Source organism: Pristis pectinata, chromosome 28 (assembly GCF_009764475.1).
Source record: "Pristis pectinata isolate sPriPec2 chromosome 28, sPriPec2.1.pri, whole genome shotgun sequence".
In the NCBI taxonomy this organism is placed as follows: domain Eukaryota; kingdom Metazoa; phylum Chordata; class Chondrichthyes; order Rhinopristiformes; family Pristidae; genus Pristis; species Pristis pectinata.
The window spans coordinates 11,051,631-11,070,651 of NC_067432.1; positions in this window are offsets into that span (position 1 = coordinate 11,051,631).

A 19,021-nucleotide genomic window follows, 5' to 3' on the forward strand; every position below is an offset into this window, starting at 1 on the left:
GAATGGAAGCGATGAAGCAAGAAAGGAGAAAAATGAAAGCAAAGAGGAAAATGAAAGACGAAGAAAAATAGGTGGAAGGAAGAGCCAACATTTCTCGCTCATTTGGGAAAGGATCAGAGATATTGTCTGCAGTTGTAAAAACCTCCCTGTCTGGAGAGCAATCACTTCTGATCTGCAATCGGCCTGAGAGTGGACCTACCTAGCACTTGAGGTGCATGTGGTTCATGTTGCTTTGCTATTATTACACGGTGAAATTTCTGCAACAGTTTGTCCAGAAATCAAGAAATAAAAGCATGAATCATCAAAGATATTTTACAATGGATGCAAAACTGGTTGATTGATGTAGGATGGGGGCCATGGTACATCCCTGGCTCTCAGGATGTCCTGATGTACCACAGCAGAAGGTTCAGCTTCCAAAAGGAGGTGAAATGCAGATGGGTTCTGGATCTTCTAGTTCATCTCCCTCAACACCTACTGCTAGAAAAATCCCCCAGGTGCTGGAAACCTGAAATGCAAGTAGAAATACTTGGTATTTCAGGTCAATGACTTCTTGTTGAATGGAAGATTTTGAAGAAAGGCCATCAACCTAACTTGTCAATCCTTGTTTTTCCCTCTCTACAGAGGCTGCCTGACCTGCTGAATATTTCCAGCACCCTCTGCTTTTATTTCTTGATGGTGTTTGCAATTTATTGATCCACTAGACCTTGACCATTGAAAGAACATTCTATAGTTACAAAGCAATTAGTTTTTTAGGCAAAGATACACAGGAGGCCCTGGCCTGTGTCATCTGAGACATTCTGAGGTCTTGTTTGTAATGAAGTAAAAATAAATATAGAATATTACTTCAATTTAAACTGGGGGACAGGACAAAGAACGCAAGCTCAAATCAATTAATGAAAATGAAAAATTGATGTAAAGAAAATAAATTTAAAAGACAGGGTGAGTAATCCATGGAATTGATTATGGAGCTGGAGCTGTATAGTATGGAAAAGGCTAATTTGTTAAGAAAAAACAGAGGCCTAAATGAGTCGTGTGGATGGCAGCTTTAAGACAGGCTGAACAGTCTCCCCAGTCAGTGATCTTGTGGGAGAGGTTACCCATAAGGGAGAGTGGTGATAAGGGAGAGCTGGGAGAGTTGTTGTTACATCAGTGCAGATACAAAGGCTGAAAACAGTACTCAAAACATTTCATTTAAAAGGAGCCAGCGTGTTCTGACTCTCCCTGGGTGCTCTTCTGCATTCAAGAGAGAGGTAATCAGACCGGGAGAAAATTTCATTTTGTTCTAATTTTTTTAAGGTTGAGCCCATGTAAATTGGAGCAACTGTCAATTGCTCATGAATTAGGTTAATACCGATCTTTAGAGGAGGCCTGCTGGGTTGTTTATTGAGTGAATGATTGTCAAGGGGAGAGGAAGGGGGGAGAAAACCCAGTGCGATACTCGCAAACTATAATCAGATTAACCAGGCAGCAAAATCAATGAAAAGGTCAACATTACCATCTTCCACAGCACAAGGTTTAAAGGTCCAGGAAACAGATGTTCTTCTGTATCAGTGTTGCACAAATAAAGGCAGAACGGGTCGCTGTTTGTTTTAACAGATCATGTGTAATTCATTCTGCAAAGTAACAGTGCACATATGTTTGATTTAGCATGACCAGAACAACTCTATTCCTCCCTCTGTCTGAGCAATGTTTCATTTATACAGAACTTTACGAGGATGTTGCCAGGACTAGGGGGCCTAAGTTATAGTGAGAGGTTGGCCAAGCTAGGTCTTTACTCCTTGGAATGTAGGAGAATGAGGGGCGACCTTATAGAAGTGTTTAAAATTATGAGAGGCATTGATAAGATGGATGGTAACAGTCTTTTCCCCAGGGTAGGGGAGTCCAAAACTAGGGGGCATAGATTTAGAGTGTGAGGGGAAAAATTTAAAAGGGATCTGAGGGGCAACTTTCTCACGCAGAGGGTGGTGAGTGTATGGAACGAGCTGCCAGAGGAAGTGGTTGAGGCAGGTACAAAAGTGTCATTTAAGAAACACTTGGATAGGTACAGGGAGGGGCGGGGCTTGGAGGGAATTGGGCTGAACACAGGAAATTGGGACTAGCTGGATAGGCATCGTGGTCAACATGGACTAGTTGGGCCGAAGGGCCTGTATCCATGCTGTACTGCTCTATGACTCTACAACTAGCCCCTCCACCCCACCAAAGCAAACTCACACACACACACACACACACACACACACACACACACACACACACACACACACACACACACACACAAACACACACACACATACACACACACACACACACAGGCACAAACAGACACACACACACGCAGAAACACAGACACAGACACACACACGTACACAGAAGTACACGCACAGACATACAGACACACACACACTCAGACACACAGCTACACAGTCACACAGCCACACAGCCACAGACACACACACACAAATACACAGAGACACACACAGACACACACACACACATACTGACACACTCATAATCAGACACACACACACTCAGACACACACACACACACACACACACACACACACACAGAGGCACAAACAGACAGACACACACGGACACACAGACACAGACACACAGACACACACACATGTACACAGAAATACACACACAGGCACATACACAGATACACACACTCAGACACACACCCACACAGCCACAGACACAAACACCCACCCACACAAATACACAGAGACAAACACAGACACAGACACACACACATACAGACACACACACTCACACACACACACACACACACACACACACACACACACACACACACACACACACACACACACACGTCCCTGTATCAAAACCAAACTCTCCTCTCACCTCCTCCAACCAACCACCGAGAATGTACCTTGCCTGTGGTGCAGTTGTGTTGCTAAGTCACACAGAAAACTGAAATGGAATGACTTCATCTCAGTCACATCCTTGAAATTTTTATAGGATCGGGTGGGGTCTGTGTGTGTGGATGGGGGCTGAGGGGAGAGGGTTGATTTGGGCCTCAGCACCTGGACTTCCTTCTCCTGATGTGCATTGGAGAACAACTCTCCCCCTGCCCCCACACGTGATAAAAGCTGGCTTTATATTCTGTGGCTTCACAATTCACCTTCATTTATCCAGCCCTTTCTCCTTGAAGCAGCCGACTGCTGACTGGGAATGTGTCACACAGGAGCCGTTCATCTTGGATTGGGCAAATCTGAGCAGGAAGTTCGAGCAGGGAAGGCATCACACAGGAGCCAATGGTCATGTTCCTAGCCTGTGGTCAATGACTACTGCAGAACAGTGTCATGCAAGACAGAAACAGTCCCTTCAGCCACCATGTCCATGCCAACCATCAAGTGGACTAATCCCATTTACCGGCATTTGGTCAATAGCCTTCCATGCCTTAGTAATCCAAGTGCAGGTCTAGATCCTACCTATGAGGGTGCCAACACCACCATCACAGGTAGTGTGTTCCAGACTCCGACCACCCAGTTCTTCCTTAGACCCCCGCTAAACCTCTTGTCCTTTACCATAAACCTATGCTCTTTTATTTTGGACACCTTTGCTAACGGAGAAATCTCATGCAAGAGATCGTGCCCACTGATCTCAGCAGCGCTACCAGAGAAGGGGGCAACCCCAACCCCGCCATCACCACGTGTAACTTGGCATTTGCCCCTGACCGTTTGTACTCACTGGGACGCGTGAAAGTGGTGACCTTCCTGGCCAAATTCCCCGCGAAGGATCTCCCGATTGGGGGAGCAGGGCTCCCAGGGCACCTGCAGAACCCATCCCAGCCGCAAAGGTCGGCGCCTGTCGCAGAGAAGAGCGCCTCCAGCAAATGTGAAATAACTCGCCCGGCTTCTGGGCCGAAGGGCGAGGGCAGGATGTTGTTGGTGTCTCCGGATCTTCCTCTGGCAACGAAACCGCCGCTTGTTCTGGGAAACCATCACGTTTAACATGTAAAAAAAAATTCATTTATCAAGCACCAGTTCCCAAGGAGAGCGCGTTCACCTTAACCTGCCAGTTTACTTGTAGGACCCTGGTAAACATTTAGCCGCACCCACCTCTCCCCCTTCGCCCCCACACACCACACAGCATCTTAGAAACACAGTCAAATGACACCAAGCGTGTTTCTGGGCTTTATTCAAAGTGGAAAATAATTTACCATGAGTTACAGCTTGCGGATATTTTAATCTCATAGGATGCTGCTATTGCATTTTCACGAATTTCAAATAATGAAGGCAAGTTGTATTGAAGGCTAACTTTAGAAGTGTTCTCCATCAACACTGAGCCTTGATTTCTTGGTGGGCACGGGGGAAAATGCAACGACATACATCTTCTGGACACGACTCAACTAGTGGGTCCCCATAAACCACCCCTTAAATCTAAAAACGCCCGTCATTGGAAGCATTTATGGCATTTCCACGCTCCTTCGGAAACACCCAAACTGGTTCACACACCATAATTAGTTTGATGGGCCCTGGCCTGTTATATGAGGAGAACATTCAATTCAGCTACTCCTCGCTCATCGGAGACTTTCCCAAGCACCATCACCGATGATATACGGCTGAATGTAATCCATCGTTGCTAACGAGCCAGCAAGATTGCAGGCGAGCGCGCACAGACATCAATGCGATAATGCACAGACAATCTATTTTGGTGATATACATTGAGGATTAAGTGTTGAGCCCAGGATACGGGGAGAAGTACCCTGCTCTTCATTTAATTGTGCCGTGAGTTCGCGTGTGTCCAACTGAGAGGGCAAACAGACGCTCAGTAAAAAGTCTCATCTAAAAGGTTAATGAAGTACTCGTTCAATAGTTCACTGAAGTGTCAGTCTAGGCTTTGTCCTCGTTCTTGGGGTAAGATTTGAACTAACAATCACATGGTTCAGAGGACATCGTGACATTTAAACGCCTTAGGTGCAGGTGTGAGAGGAATGAAATACTTTTTGGCCACAGTTTAGCTGGAAATGTGGCCTCCTTTCATTTTCTCACTGTAAGTTCTTCCTCTGCTTTGCGAAGACGTGAGAAGCCTCACACTCCAGTCCGTCGCGTTCCAAGCGATGGTTTCCTGATATGGGAAGTGGAAAAAGTTCTCACAGCAGATCTTACAGGGCGGGTGGACGTGATGGGTGCTATCGCCGGGGCCCATAACCATAGTCTAACCTCGGCGCATTGATCATCTGTGGGCCTTCGTTCATTGCTCTTGCTGATTCTGCTGAGGCCTCCAAAAGCAAAAAAAAAAACTGCAGAGGCTGGAAGTCTGAAAATGCTGGGAACGTGGAGACACAAGAGACTGCAGATACTGGAATCTGGAGCAACACACAAAACGCTGGAGGAACTCAGCGGGTCAGGCAGCATCCGTGGAGGGAAATGGACACAGCCAGTAGGGCAACAGTTGGCGTTTCGGATCAATGATCTTTCATCAATAAGTTCCTCTTTTCTCTCCACAACTGCTGCCCGCCCTGCTGAGTATTTCCAGCATTTTCTGTTTGGGGCTGTGGAGTGAGTGATGAGTAACTTGTTCCTTGCACTTGATGCGTCTCTCAGTTCCTTCTACCGGTTGCCCGGCTGTGCCCGCAGCCCGGAGATTGTCTGCTGTTTCCTCAGTGATTCTAAGTGCCTTTGTGATGCTTTTGTTGAGTGTCTTTGAATGGGGAGGTTGTTCTTGTGCAACACACACAAAGTGCTGGAGGGACTCAGCGGGTCAGGCAGCATCTATGGAGGGAAATGAACAGTCGACGTTCCAGGTCGAGACCCTTCATCGGGACTGGTAAGAAAGAGGGACAGAAGCCAGAATAAAGACGTGGGGGGAGCAAGAGCTGGTTGGTGATAGGTGGATCCAGGTGAGGGGGGATGATGGACAGGTGAGGGAAGGGGGGGAGTGGGAATGATGCAAGAAGCTGGTAGGTGATAGTTTTTCTCTTGTCTTGACTTTTTATGGTGAATTAGGTGTTAGAAATAAGATTCAAACAGGGAAGAATGTTTCAGCTCATTTTAGTACAAGTGTTACATGTGGTCATGTGTCAGGTATTTCACTGTTATTTTCGAACACAAATATTTCAATTAGGAATTTATTTGGCATCTCCTTTTAAATTTAATAAAATTAAATAAATTCTGTGTGTTCGTCTATGAAGCAATTTGTCAACCTTTTCTTTTGGTAGTAAAGAAAGTTGGCAATTAGTAATTCTGCCTGAAGTGTTCAAGGCCAGGCCAAATGATTCCAGGACAAAGCAGGAAACCAGTAGATATCCCACCACTTATAACATGGTTTACCACAGTAGTGGCAAACTACATAAAATGAAAGTACTGCAGATGCTGTGAATCTAAATTAGAAATAGAATTTTCTGGAAGTATTAAACTAAATAGGGTCTGATGTTCAACGGAGTTTAAAGTAATGCAAATCAAAACATAAAGCTATTGATGCTGGAAATAAAAATAAAAATGAAAAATAACTGCTGGTGGCACCTAGCACATCAGGCGACATGTGTGGGGGGAGGGGTGGAAGTTTAGGTCCTAGAACCTGTGACAGAATTGGGAAAGTAGAGAAAACTGTTCGAGATTATTCAGAAGTTATGGAATTATGTGGAGAGCAGGCATTAATTAAAATATTAATTAAAAGGCTTGTGTACGATAAGTGATTGTTGGCTCTTGGACTGTATTCATTGGAGTACAGAAGAATGAGAGGGCTCCTCATAGAAACATTTCGAATGTTGAAAGGACTGGACAGAGTAGATGTGGTAAGTTGTTTCCCTTGGTGGGTGAGTCCAGGACAAGAGGGCACAGTCTTAGAATTAGAGGGTACCCATTTAGAACAGAAATGAGGAGAAATTTCTTTAGCCAGAGGGTCGTGGATTTATGGAATTTGTTGCCGTGCAGCTGTGGAGGCCCGATCATTGGAGGTGTTTAAGGAGGAGATTGATAAGTATCTAATTAGTCAGGGTATCAAGGGATATGGGGAAAAGGCCAGGAACTGGGGCTAGATGGGAGAATAGTTTAGCTCATGGTGAGGTAGCGGAGCAGACTCAATGGGCCGAATGGCCTACTTCTGCTCCTTTGTCTTGTGATCTTGTGAAAATGAGAACCAGCCTTCAAAAAGAAACCTGTTCACAATTTAACTGCTTTAATGCCATAGACATCAGTCATTGAGTGTGGGACATTCTGATTCTGTACCAATGTAGCTACACAGGGGAAGACAATAGATGAATGTTCATGTTAATCAGTCCTCATTGGAACCCTCATGATGAGATTGGGGAATGCATTAAGTGGTCAACTCCTGCATTAGTACATCATTAAAAGCATATCCCTGCCACTTAGTACATGTCTGTTTTGTCACCTAATATTCTGCTGTTTGTATATTCAGGGAGCCATCCTCAACATGTAACTAAAGAGGTATATTTTGGGTGTCTGGTGTTTGTGCTCAGAACCCCTTGGACCAGCCACTAGTATTTGAATATTCAAAGGGTTTCTGCCATTTGGAATGTGCTTCCATTGTAGATATGTAATTCTGCAAAGTTACCTGTCTACACTCAAAATGGGCCTTTGAAACTGTAGTTAACTGTATATTGTTGTTTTTGTGTTTAAAAGGTATAAAACATCACCGTACTGTTGGCTGAGGTGAGAGGAGAAAGAGATTCTCCAGTGGGCCTGCTTGTGACGAATAAAGACCTTTTATATTTACCAGCTTCAGTCTCCAGTGACTCAGTCACAGTCACAGTTCATTTTCAGTAGCAGAGAAGGGGTGGAAGGGAGGGTAGAACAAAGGGAATATCTCTGATAGGGTGAGACCAAATGGCTTAATGTGGCTCATTATGCTCCTTTGTCAATGTTACTATTGCCAATAACGAGTCTGTGGGACATGCCCCACAGGGCAGACTAGACTAATAGAAATAGGAAATGGACTATGACCTCATGATCTACCTTGTTGTGACCTTGCACCTTATTGCACTGCACTTTCTGTGTAGCTGTGACACTTTACTCTGTACTGTTACTGTTTTTATCTGTACTACTTCAATGCTCTTTGTACTAATGCAATGTAACTGCACTGTGTAATGAATTGACCTGTACGATCGGTTTGTAAGACAACCTTTTCACTGTACCTCAGTACAAGTGACAATAATAAACCAATACCAATACCAAAAAAACTGAAGAAAAATAATGACCATCAGAAATGGCCAGTTCTTATACAGAGAGACAGAAAGAGTGGGTTACCTAATGTTGGAGAATTCAATACTGAGTCTGGAATGCTGCAAAGTGCCTAGATAGAAGGAGATGCTGTTGTCAACGTTTGCACTGAGCCTTGCTATAAAAGTGCAGGAGGTCACAGACGGGTTGGAGTGGGAGTGGGAGTGGGATGGGGAAGTGGCAGGCAAACAGAAGCTCAGGGTTACTCCTGCACACTGAATACAGGTGCTTCACAAAGTGATAACTCAATTCGCAGTTGGTTACTCTATTGTAGTGGAGACCACACCGTGAGCACTAAACACAGGACACTAGATTGAAATTGCTGCTTCACTTGGAATAAAGTATCCTCAACACTGCCTGGACATTAATTTAGAATACCAGAATGTTTACAAGACACATAACTTCATAAATAATACTTTATGCACCAATAGTACCAGACCTCTGGAAACAACACCATGGCATATCGTGTATGGAGGCTTAGCAGGTTGTGACTCCTGCCACTGTGCAACCCTAGGCACGCAACATACACCCACTTCCTGGGCTACTTGCAGAGGAGAATTATCTTCACTAGACTCACAGGGGATGGTTACCACCTAGGTAAGGACTCTGAGGACATTTGGAACTCACAATGCAATAAACTAGTGTGAAAATGGGGAAGAAGGAATGGGTGCTAATTCAATCTTTTTTTAAATATAGGTAGCAAAATCTTAATTTGAAAGGAGTCAGGTTAACAGATCCAGGCGGGGAGTAGATCTTGTGTGAAAAGTAAAAACAAACAAACTGGATGCTGGAAATCCGAAATAAAAACAGTAATACTGGGAATACTCAGCAGGATGGGCGTCATCCATGGAGAGAGAAACTGCCAATGTTTCAGGTCAATTACAATTTACCAACACTGGAAAGGGGATTATCTGAAATTATTGATTTCACTGTTAACTCCAAAGGGAAAGGCTGTCAAGACAGCATTGCATTCATCAATTTCAGGGAACTAAGCTTCCAATTTGTAACAGAACTCACCAGTTCTGACGAAAGTTGATTGACTTGAAGTGCTAACTCTGTTTCTCTCTCCTCAGAAGTCGCTTGATCTGCAGAGTATTTCCAACATTCTCTGCTTTTATCGTAGAACCTGTATCACTGGTTGCTGTCAATTACACTTGCTACAGCGAGAGGCCTCCAGGTTAATGCTGTTGATGTTATTCATTGGTTAATTGACGGTATTGTATGCTGGATGAGTTTTTCTTCTGATAAAATCTAAACCAGTAAATTAGAGACTTAAAAGACTTAATTTTAAGACTCTACAGACAGAGTGGTGTGTTACTCATTGCTTGGACTCTCTATTTAGAATGCATGCTTTCCTAGTGAAGCGTCAGCCCGGAATATTCTTTCCCATTAACTTGCCACTTTCCCACTGAATTAAGCCCCTGGCTCATTAGAAAGGTGGCAAACTTCACAGCATGAGGCTGCACTTAAGACATGTTAGATATTGTCCTTAGGCCTGGGGGGGATCAAGAGATACTGGGAGGAAGCTGGAACAAGGTACTACATTTAGATGAACAGCGATGGCCATATTGAATGGGGTAGCAGTATCAAAGGGCCAAATGGTCCTGTTCCTATTTTCTATGTTAGGATGTTGCAAGACTTAATTTTGTTGGCTCACGTGTAAAATTCACAGAAGGCCATTCCACCCAATGTGATGGTTTTAGCTCCAATGTTACTTTTCCGCTTTTTTACTAAAATATCTTTTCAAATACCTTTCCTGGCCAATCTCACCCATCCCTCACGTACTGAGGTGAATGTGTTTGTATATTGCCTGCACCACTTGAATGTTGTCCGTGTGTACTTCATGGATTTTTAAATTCATATAGTGATTAATAACTAGAAATATTAAATCAACTGCAGGACTTGGTTGCCTGCTTTGTATATGTGTGTGTGTGCATGGGCATTGGTTTGAGGTGTTATGTGTCCTTTCATGGTATGCTTCGGGGCAGCGCACTCCATGTGCTGCACTTACCGTTGCCTATTTATATACCTGTCTGCAGGGCGTTTGTGTGGAACGTAGGATTGCTTTCCATAGAGAAAAGAGGAATACAATCTGTGAGGTGCAGATTTCAAATGGTCAAAGCTTATCTCCATCTCTGAATTAAATCTGTTCTGTGGAACGGAGATGGAGATGGAGTCCTCAAAATAAGGAGGAAAATATCAACAAAACAGAGAATCCAGAACATTGGGATAACTTGCTTTTGGTCTCTGACACACTGAAGAGCTGGGCAAAACATGCTTCATTCAGGAGAGAACAAAGAGACGAAAAGATTGGTCAGATATTTAGGCGCAATGGTAAAAGATGCTGAAGGATATTATCATTCTAACAATAAGTCCACAGACTGAGTGCAGTTGGTGCAGTGATGGGGAGGAGGGTGGGCTCAGGCAGACCATGGTATTCTCTTCCTCTGCTTGTGCCTTCTGCTGGAATTGTGTGAGTTCAGCCAAAGAAATATTGTCCCAACGCGGAAATGTTTATTGTAGTCAAATAGTAACGTACAAAGCAATCCAGAAACCCAAAGGTCTGCCACGATTCATCACCAGACCTGTAGGTTGAGAAGGAATAGGGGATGGGGTGGGGGGAGGTGGATCTGTGGCCACTGAAGAGTGCCACACATCAGCATTTTAATAAAATTGTATTTATGTAGAGTCTTTAATGTAATATGCTTCACATCAGTGTCAGACACTGTGATTCAAAGTTGGCTAAAAGCTTGGCCTGTGTGCTAGATTTTACAGCACACAGCCGATCGTTACTGTTTATTAAAATGTAGGAATTTGCATCGATCGGTTAATGCAATTTAATTGTGGAACATACGCCCAGTGTAAAGCTTCCCACACTGCTACTGCAACCTTGGTTTTGACTTTCTTATGTCACAAGCTTCCTTTTATAAGATGAACATAATTGGGTTTGATTATTGCTGCAAGCAGCTCTGTACAGTGAGTTTGCTTGCATCACAAAAAGAAAATAATTTCTCCCCGTTAGTGGGGAGAAATGCGTGCAGATTGAACTCTGAAAGTGCATCTTGCTCTGCATGAAGATTATTGAGTAACACCTCTCGTCTTTGCACTTATTCTTCTTTTCTCTCTCTCCACTTTTCTGAAATAAACACTACGCTGTGGGCTACAGTCTAATAGCCCTGATCTGAGTGCCTCCTTCCACCATCACACTCATCAAAATCCTATTAGCCATTACATCAGGAGCAAGTGCAAGGCGCAGAGCTGAAGTGGTGGCTCACGTCAGTTCGCAATTCGGACTCTTTCATTCTCTTTGCCTCAATTTATTTAATGCAGCAAAGTAAATGGGGCTTAAGTGGAGTGAGATGGCCGGGCCATTGTTCTGAAGAAGATGCTTTTTACTTAGTGGGGAATGTGATGAGGAGACTTAATAGTACTGCCGACACACTGCACCAGAGTTACAGGATGCGGCATTCAGGAACTGAAGTCCCTCATTAGCGAGCTGCCAGCTTCAGTGAAGCTGGTGTAAGATGCGTGGGTTGGAGAGAGATGAATAACCCCTCCCCCCTTTCCCCCACTCGCTCGAAGTCTCTATCCCTCCATTCCAGTTTCTGTGGGACAGTCACATGGTCTCCAGTTGCCTACAGATACTTTGCTCAGATAACCGTAGGATCCTGATCTGGGGGGTGGGGTGGTGTCAATGGATGGTCACTGCTTCTTGCTTCTTGGTTGATGAACCTCCAGATGAGCTGACCTGGAGCAGAGGCCAAGTGAGTGAAACCATTTAGTGGTTTAGTGCTTAGCTGGTCCCTGGGTGCAGTCCGAGTTGTTGTTAGGGCAGGATTATCAAGGCCAGTGGCAATATCAGGGGTGCTGGATGCCATTCAAATCGCCACCTTTTCCTGTGATGTACAGACTGAAGGATGAGGGAAATTGATGACTTGGAGACCAAAAAAGGAGGTGGTGGACTGGGTGGTGACCCTCTAAGAAGCGAAGCTGAAGGCTGCCTTTTTTGGTGTATGCTTCCTGTAAAATGGCACTGCATGGTGCGAACAGCTACCTTTAGGGGTAACTTACATGGAACCTGGTGTTGTAATTAGACCAATAACTGGATGGATTGCCTCAGTGCCTTGTTGGGTCCCGATTGCAACTACAGTAATGGGGTACTGATGAGCCTTTGGTGCTCTGTTATGTAGGCAATTGCTTCAGTATCTGGAACCAGGTTTTCGAACCCTTTATCAGCAGACATTGACCAGCGGGATATTATACCCAGTCATAAACCTGTCATCAGACAGTGTCCACGTACAAGCACTTTGGATCAGGAGCCATCAATTAGCCATCAGCAATGAGTATGCTGGTGGTTTTCCTCCTCTCTAAATAAGGCCAATTATAACTGTTGGCAGTTGCTGCAGATTATATGTTGGATATTAAATAAGGTGGGCTTTTAAAACTCCACTCTTGGGGATGGGCAGCAAATCCATATTTATTACTGATCTGAGTAAGTGTATCAGTTAGTGTAACGCTATTACAGTGGCAGCGACCCGGGTTCAATTCCGGCCACTGTCTGTAAGGAGTTTGTACGTTCTCCCCGTAGCTGCGTGGGTTTCCTCCGGGTGATCCAGTTTCCTCCCACATTCCAAAGACGTTCGGGTTAGGAAGGAAGTTGTGGGCATGCTACATTGGTGCCGGAAGCGTGGCGACACTTGCAGGCTGTCCCCAGAACACTCTATGCAAAAGATATATTTCACTATGTGTTTCGATGTACATGAGACTAATAAAGATATCTTAGCTTCTCCCTGTAGTCTGAGGTGTGATGATGCTCTGACAAGTTTAACAGACAGGAACGTCTTGGATTTTCATGCTGTAAGGATGGTTTCCCATGTTCAGAACTTAATGGTGTGTGACTTCAGGTGTTGATGTTTCCCTGATTTGCAGCAGTGGTTTCAGACGCAGGTCAGGCTTGGTGAATTGCCATTGTGTGTTCTTTTGAGTTTAAGTGCAGATGTCACTAGAAATGCCAGGATTAATTGCCTCCCCTACCTGACCTTGAACTCAGTGACAGGCTAGGCTACTTCAGAGGGCAATTAAGAAGCTCATTGATTGGGTGAGAGTCACTGACAGGTTAACTTGAGTAGGATAGGAATTTTTCTGCCTTGAAGGACGTTCGTGAACCAGACAGGTTTTTATAACAATCTTAAAGATTTCATGGCTTCAGTTACTGATTCTTTCAGTCCAATTTAATGTAATGAGTTTACTCTGAGAAACAAAGGAGAGCAGATACTGGAATCTAGATGAAAAACACTGTGATGCTAGAGGAACTGTCGGGTATTAAGTCTTTGGCTAATGTGACAGCATCATCCTTGTGAGTGGTAATTATTCAATCACACTCCAAACATGTAGAGGGTGAAGAAGTGCTTGAGGACTGGGAACTAAACCACACATTACATAATACCCAGCCTTTCCCCTACGTTTCTAGGCTACACGTTTGAACTCTGTTTCTCAGAGAAACTCAGCTTGTTTGGCATCCTTGCCCTTGATCACAATATCCAATACAGGTACACTGTGACTACATTCTAATGGCTAAGTTACTGGACCACTATCCAAGTGGTTGAAATATTGATCTAGGACATAAATTTGAACCAAACAATGGCACCTGGGGCATTTAAGTTCAAGTAATTACATTAAATTGGACTGAAGGAATCAGGACTGGCTGTGTAACTCATTGGATGGTACTGAAGCTAGAATGTATCGTACATTGGATAGAAATAGAGTCATAGGGTCATGCCACAGGGAAACAGACCCTTCAGTCCATCATGTCCATCCTGACCACCAAGTAACCATCAATACTAACCCCACTTGCCAGCACTTCTGTAGCTTTTGATGCCTTGGGTGATTGATGTGTTCTTCTAAGTTTTTCATTTGCAGTTGTGCATTCATATACTTGTGCACATGACAATAAACTTGACCTTGACTTTGATTCAGTAGTTCTTAAATGTTCTGAGGGTCCCTGCCTCCAAAACCAGGGAGGTAGTGTGTTCTATATTCCTTGCGTGCTCTGGGTGAAAAAAGATCTTCCTCAGACCCTCTTTAAATCTCCTATCCCTTACCTTAAACCTCTGACCTCCAGTTTTAGACACCTCTCCAATGAGGAAAAGTTTCCTATCGACCCTCATGATGCCCCTCAGCATTTGTATACTTCAGTGGGGTCACCCCTCAAGCCTCTTCCATTCCTAGGGAAACAAGTCCAACTTATCTGGTCTCTCCTCATAACTGAAACACTCTTTCCCAACAACATCCTAGTGAATCCACTCTGTACCCTCGCCAGTGAAATCATGTCCAAAGAGATCAAATAACAGAAAGACCTGAGTTTATTTGCAAGAAGGTGACGTATAGGATGTGTACACAGGACGGAGTTCATAGCACACGGATAACACGCAGACCTGCATTGGAGGCTGGATAAATTAGAGTGCACAAGGCACAAGCTGGAGGATATTTTCTCATGCAACAAATGCTGGAATGTAATACACACAGAATAATAGGTAAAATAGATATGTTGCAAAGGAATTGTGCCTCTTGAATACTAGATAGTTTAAAGAATAGTATGACCAGCACAAGGGGTGTGGTGTTAAACATAAGATAACACACTGGTATAGGCTGAGGTGGCACTCTCACTCAAAAAATGTAAACTCAGACCTGAAGCCACAGTAACTGTTAGTGACATCCACCTTCTCTCTGGGTAAAGCTTTTCTGTACCTGATAATCAAAGGCAGCCTCTCATCTAAACAATTTGTAGGCTTAATTCTTCTTAGCTTCTGATGTTAGACAGCATGTCCCGACTAATACCAAAAGGCAACTCTCCCACTTCTGGGAAATGTTATTCTTATAGATTTCCAATGAAGCTCTCAAATAATCAAAGACCCCACCCATCCGGGTCATTCTCTCTTCTCTCCTCTTCCATCGGGTAGAAGATACAGGAGCCTGAGGGCACGTACCACCAGACTTATGGACAGCTTCTACCCCATCGTGATAAGACTATTGAATGGTTCTCTTATATGATGAGATGGACTATGACCTCACGATCTACCTTGTTGTGACCTTGCACCTTGGTGCACTGCACTTTCACTGTAGCTGTGACAATTTACTCTGAAATGTTATTGTTTTTACCTGTACTACCCCAATGCACTCTGTACTAACCCAATATAACTGCACTGTGTAATGAATTGACCTGTACGATTGGTATGAAAGACAAGTTTTTCACTGTACCTCGGTACAAGTGACAATAATAAACCAATACCAATACCAATACCAAATGCTCCTCCTTTAAAATAACCTTTTAAAAAACATTTTACAGGGTAACTTACGCAAAGTTCATTACATTTCTCAGTGGGAAGCCAGAGACTGAGCCTTGAAGGTGAAGAAAAACAAATGTTTTTGGTGCAATGGTTATTGAAGTTAATTAAAACCTGTATTGTGTTCCTTGGTGTCTGAGCCTGGCTCAGGTAGTAACTCTCACCTCCATATCAGAAGGCAGTCATCTAAACTGGCTCCTCACTGTAATACTGGGAATGCCGCATTGCATTGCCTTTTGGAAGACTAATTAAAATGCATTCCCTCCTGCCTGCTTAGGTGAGCTGCAAACTGTAAAGGCTAAGACACAAATAAGAACTTCAATTTATATAGTGTAGCGGCTAGCTACACTACTATAGAATAAAGACACGGAGTCTGTTGCTTGGAGCCAGAAGTCGATTGATCAACAGGGGCGCGGAGCGCCTTTTAATACCGAAACTCTTCCCGCGCTTCAGTTCCCACGCTGACATCACGCACAGGTCACCTGACCTTCCTGCGCGCGGGCTTTCCTAGCCCAACGATGGAGAAGAAGGAGGGCCCCGCGCCATCTTGGGTCGGGGCCTCCGACGACGCTCGCGATCTCGGGAGCTGGCTTGATACCGGTAAGGTGAGTCGCCACAATAGCATTCTCGATGTGAAAGATGCTTCACAGGGGCAGGGGAAAAAAAGTCAATCAAAGAAAAATTTGGGTGAGTAAGGGCAAGTATTTGGTCAAAGAGATAAGGTCTAAGGAGATCCTTTAAAGGGGAAAGTTGGAGTGGCCAAGGGTTTATCCAAGTAATTCCAGGGCAATGGGTTGAAGATGGGTGGATGTAAGAATGATGGAGCTTGCAGGACTGGAGGGATTGAAACAAATGGACAATTTTAAATTAACGACTTTGGGAGATCAGAAGCCAAAGTTAGCCCAGGAGGACTGAGGAGCTGGGTTAACTGGTGTGGTGGCATCCGTTCGTGGTCCAGATCAGTTTTGTGATATCTTCATTTATGAGCCCGACTTTGAATCATATTAAAATATTTTGCTGTGGAACAGGACAGCCAAGTCAAATTTTGTCCTCATTGTGATAGGCAAATGTACATGTTGTCTGTACTAACTGGGTTGCTTCAAACAGTCACAGATGGGGAAATGGACATGTTACGTTATAGTCTTACATTATGGTTTAGTGGCTTTATCAGTTGAATAGCTGAGAGGTTAGGGTGATTGGTATTGGTTTATTATTGTCACTTGTACTGAGGTACAGTGAAAAACTTGTCTTGTGTACTGATCGTACAGGTCAATTCATTACACAGTGCAGTTATATTGGGTTAGTACAGAGTGCATTGATGTAGTACAGGTAAAAACAATAACAGTACAGAGTAAATTGTCACAGCTACAGAGAAAGTGCAGTGCAATAAGGTGCAAGGTCACAACAAGGTAGATCGTGAGGTCATAGTCCATCTCATCGTATAAGGGAACCGTTCAATAGTCTTATCACAGTGGGGTAGAAGCTGTCCTTAAGTCTGGTGGTACGTGTCCTCAGGCTCTTGTATCTTCTACCCGATGGAAGAGGAGAGAAGAGAGAATGACCCAGGTGGGTGGGGTCTTTGATTATGCTGGATGCTTCGCCAAGACAGTGAGAGGTGAAGACAGAATCCAAGGAGGGGAGGCTGGTGTCCGTGATGCGCTGGGCTGTGTCCACAACTCTCTGCAGTTTCTTGCGGTCCTGGGCAGAGCAGTTGCTGTATATTACTCTTGATGGGAGACTAGCCTGAGCCCATCTAAAAGTAGAGGTTTCCTTACTTCCAGGGATTCTCTTCTGTTACTTACCCAGTTACTGTATTTCCAGTCAGGAAGGGGAAGGAGGGTGAACATGTGCCAGTCTACATTGGGGGATCGGCAGTGGAGAGAGTCAGCAGCTTTAAATTCCTGGGCGTTATTGTATCGGTTGACCTGTCCTGGGCCTAGCACTTGGATGCAATCACAAGAAAGGCGTGCCAGTACCTTTACTTTCTTAGAAAGTTAAGGAGGTTCGGCATGTCAGCAAATGGTCTAACAAACTTCTACAGATGTATTGCTGAAAGTACCCTTACTGGTTGCATATGGTGTGGTACGGCAATTCAAATGCCCAGGAATGTAAGAAGCTGCAGAGAGTAGTGGACTCAGCCCAATATATCACGGGCACATCCTTCCCCACTATTGGTAGTATGTACATGAGGCGCTGCCTCAAGAAGGCAACATCTATCATCAAAGATCCCCAACATCTGGGCCACGCCACCTTCTCGCAGCTACTGTCGGGCAGGAGGTACAGAAGCCTGAAGTCCCACACCATCAGGTTCAAGAAGATCTAGTTTCTTTCAGCCATCCAGTTCTTGAACCAACCTTCACAACCCTAATCACTACCTCAGTATAGCAACACTATGACCACTTTTCACTACAATGCACTTTGCTTTTTTTGTTCTAAGTTCTTTCTTGTATAATTTATGTTTTTCTTGTGAATGTGTATCTGATGCTATGTGCCTGTGATGTTGCTGCAAGTAAGTTTTTCATTGCACCTGTGCACACATGGACTTGTGCATATGACAATAAACTCGACTTCAACTTTGAGTTAAAGACAACAAGTGATTTATCCTGGTTCAACTTACCAAAATGCAACACTTTGTACCTGTCCAAGTCTGCCATTGCTTGACCCACTTTCCCAGTTGCTCTCGATTCTGCTGTAACCTTCTTCACTCTCCACTATACCAATTTTGGTGTCCTCTGCAAACTTACTAGCTATGCTAACTACATTCTCATCCATATTGTTAATATAGATGACATACAACAATGAACCAGCACTGATCCCTGTGGCACGCTGCTGGTGACAGGCCTCCAAGCTGAAAAAACCTCCACTGCCGGCCTCTGATTCCTACCATCAAGCTCATTTCATATCCAAATGGCTAGATCACTCTGGATCCCATGTGACATTATCTTCTGGACCAGTCTACAATGCGGACCTTATCAAAGGCTTTGCTAAAGTCCATGTAGATGTCTACTGCCCAGCCCTCATCACTCCCCTTCATCACCTCTTCAAGAAACTCTTATCAAATTTGTGAGACACGATTTTCCACGCACAAAACCATGCTCTCTATCCCAAATCAGTCCTTGCCTTTCCAAATGCAGTTAGATCCTGTCTCTCAGAATCTCCTCCAATAACTTTCCCACCACTTATGTTAGGTTCAGTGGCCTGTCCTTCCAGACCTTCTTAAATAAGGGCACTCAATGTATTTTGTTTAAATGATGAGAGACCGGGAAAGGTTGATGTTATGTAATGGACTTGTAATAGACATTGTCCGCGAATCCGTTCCTGAGATGGAGATGTAGTTGAGGAAGGGACCATTTGGAAGTGAGAGCAGGGCAGAAGTCGGCAGTAAAGGCCACTCGCTGGCCCTTAAATGTGTTTGATTTCTGACTCCTTCTCTGTTGGTGTCATCAACCTGAAACACCGACTCATCTTCAC